Source organism: Octopus sinensis, linkage group LG2, assembly GCF_006345805.1.
Source record: "Octopus sinensis linkage group LG2, ASM634580v1, whole genome shotgun sequence".
NCBI lineage: Eukaryota > Metazoa > Mollusca > Cephalopoda > Octopoda > Octopodidae > Octopus > Octopus sinensis.
This window is the reverse complement of record NC_042998.1, coordinates 205,651,032-205,654,153: the sequence shown is the minus strand read 5'-3', so window position 1 is coordinate 205,654,153 and position 3,122 is coordinate 205,651,032. Positions and strand designations below refer to the sequence as shown.

The 3,122-nt window shown below is 41.4% G+C and overlaps 1 pseudogene; it reads left to right on the top strand.

Moving 5' to 3' along the window:
* The first annotated feature begins 232 nt into the window (after positions 1–232).
* LOC115208837 lies at positions 233–346 on the top strand (annotated as a pseudogene).
* Positions 347–3,122: the final 2,776 nt, after the last annotated feature.

Sequence of the window (3,122 nt, the reverse complement as noted above, 5' to 3'; positions counted from 1 at the left end):
AAAGTAGCATAATGGTAAGTCAACACTAGCAAGACATAAGCCACAGAGAGGGAGAACATTGGGGACAGTTAGCACAGGTCGTGGAACTAACTCGTTATCCCAAGGAGGTGTAGAGTTAGCTACTGAGCCCAGCAGCTTACATTTGATTGAGAAATAAAAATTTTAAAAAAAGGATATGCTGTTTTTTTTTTAAAATCATCGACCTTAAAAACGTGTGTGAAGAGACTTGAAGATTCTTCCCCGAAGAACCAACAGAACATATTCTAAAATAGAAACAATACAGAGAAGATTAGCAGGGTCTCTGCGCAAAGATGGGACGCGAATTCGTGAAACATTCCATATTTTTAGTTGGCACGTGCATGGTGACTGCATGGTAAGATAATTTGCATTCCAATCAGGAGGTTCCAGGTTCACTGCACAGCACCTTCCGTTAGTTTTTTTTCTACTATATCATCATCATCATCATCATCATCGTTTAACGTCCGTTTTCCGCGCTAGCACGGGTTGGACGGTTTCGACCGGGGTCTGGGGAGCTGGGGACTGCCCCAGGCTCCAGTCTAGTCTGGCAGTGTTTCTACAGCTGGATGCCCTTCCTAACGCCAACCACTCCGCGAGTGTAGTGGGTGATTTTTACGTGCCACCTGCACAGGTGCCAGAGGGGTCTGGCATCGGCCACGTTCGGATGGTGCTTTTTATGTGTGGGGGGGGTGCAGAAATATAGGGGAGCACCAGTGGGGAGGGGTGGTTCAGAGAAATGATGACAGGTTCTAGGCAAGTAGAATGTAGGATATCGAGAGAGGGGTAATGCATGGTGAAATAGCGTATTGAAGAGGGGGGTTCGAAGAGTAGACACCTATAATGGTGGTGGGAGAAGCGACATCCGGTATAGATGGAGCAAAATATAGAGATATCCGGTATTGGTGGTGGGGGTGGGAGGGCGGGCGCACCGCGCATTGGGAGATGAGGTTTTAGGCGGCAGAAAGAAGACAGGGTTGAGATGAAATGCTTTGCGGTGGTGTGAATAAGTTTTTGTGAGTGAAAGTTTTTATGCTTCAGCTAGCATTTGAGACGAAAGACAACGATAACGCTATTAGATGGGGATACAATAATAATAAGGCTTGCAAAAACAATGAAAAGAGGAAACAGGTCGGGAATATATATATATATATATATATATATATATATATAGTATCTGTGTGTGTGTGTGTGTGTATGTATCACGGTATCGATCAGACCATCAGATTCTGTTATACACCGCTGTTCACAATGCGCTTCCAATTCAGTCTTGATTGCGCCATTCATATGCGTGTGTGTGTGTGTGTGTTTGTTTCTGTCCCCCACCACTGCTTGACAACCGTGTTGGTGTGTTTAGGTCTCCATACTTAGCGGTTCGACAAAATTGACCGATATAGTAAGGACCAGGCTTTAAAAAGAACAACCATTGTGGTCGATTCATTCGGCTAAAAATTTTTCGAGTTGGTGCTCCAGTATGACTGAAACAAGTAAGAAAAAAAAAACAGCCGAAATGAAAGCAAAAACAACACACAAAGCTAGGGCTTCCGGCCTTTCATGGGGCCGTGATGACCATTGATAATAATAATAATAATATAAACAAGACAAATCCAGCCAACGGCAGGATTCAAACAGAAAGAAGTTCACGATTTACATCAACGAACGATGACAAGATGCAATCGATAAGTTGCCTGCTTGATGTTATCTGTGATCAATCCAGTTGCTAAAGAATATTCTAACACGTTGACTGTTTCCCCTGTTGCTGTGTGTCAGTCACTATTCGCCAACAGATGGCAGTAGTAGCAATCGATTGAAATGAAACATACAACCAAAGTCAACCACGCCCCTCCCCCACCAAAAAAGAATAAAAAATGACGACGACAGACTCAAGAGAAATATCAGACAATTGAAGAAAACATTTCAGTTGAAGCAGAAGCAACGACTTAATGGTGGATTATCTAAGGTCTATGGGAACTGGCCAACCAGACCTTCTTAGGAATAAGATAATTGCCTTTAGAAAAAAGAACTGTGACTGGTAAATGAAAAGTTTTGTCAGTTTATAAAATCATTGGACCATCAATCTCAAGTTTACACGAAACGCCAAGCAGTAGATCGCAGCATGAAAGGCCGAACAATCAAAGCTGGAAAGACCCTGTTCTTGAATGGTCTCGAATTACTTGGATCTGGACTGTAAACAACACAAAGGTGATGCAATGTCGTTAAATGAGTGACAGAGTAAACACTGTGTGAACGTGTGTCACAAATGTCATAAGTGAAACTCTGATGATTGTTGCAAAACTTCCGAAAGGAAGATCACTCAAGCGAATCCTAATAATTGGTGATTCTAGAAGGGAACCCATCTTCAACCTTTTGAAAAGAACAATGAACGCTGCTTGACAGTTTGCACGGACAAAATTACTGCCTAAGAATTAAGTGGCAAAAGTGAAAGCAAAAGCTCTATGTTTCTCATGTTTGATAGACACGTATTAAAAAGTGCACAGCTTGTTTGAATGTATTAGTCTAGGATTGTTGTGAAACAAAGAAGGAGATGATTGATGAGAAAAGGAAGAAGGTTGGGCCTCTGTCCAACAACGCCACATTAACAAAACTATCCTTAAAGAAGTGGAACGACACCACCACAGACTGTACAGCCAGGCTATGAGATGCTGAACTCTGTCCCTCATACTACTATAGACACTATGTAGACCCATCTATGAAAGACGACGTTAAGAGATTGACAACAGCATTACACGACTAACGATAAAAATTACTCACTTCTGTATCTCTGATGACAGACTTTGTACCCGACTGACTGTGATATTGTCACACACAATAAAAACGGTTTTACAAATACTCGTGAGCAAAATTTCATTGACCTGTCACATATTTTTGTGACATATTTTTCTGATCTGGAAATCTTAGCTTGGGCCCTAAAACAACGGTGCATAGTAGGGAAACAATATTTTCCTTCAGGCATTACGAAATCACAAATAGTATCCAGAAGCCGTGGTTATCTTTTGGAAAATTACAATCTTCTCTTTGGACACTAGAAAATGTTTATCTTGAAACCATACAATTGGCCTATGTTGTTATTGTATGTTTGTTGTTGT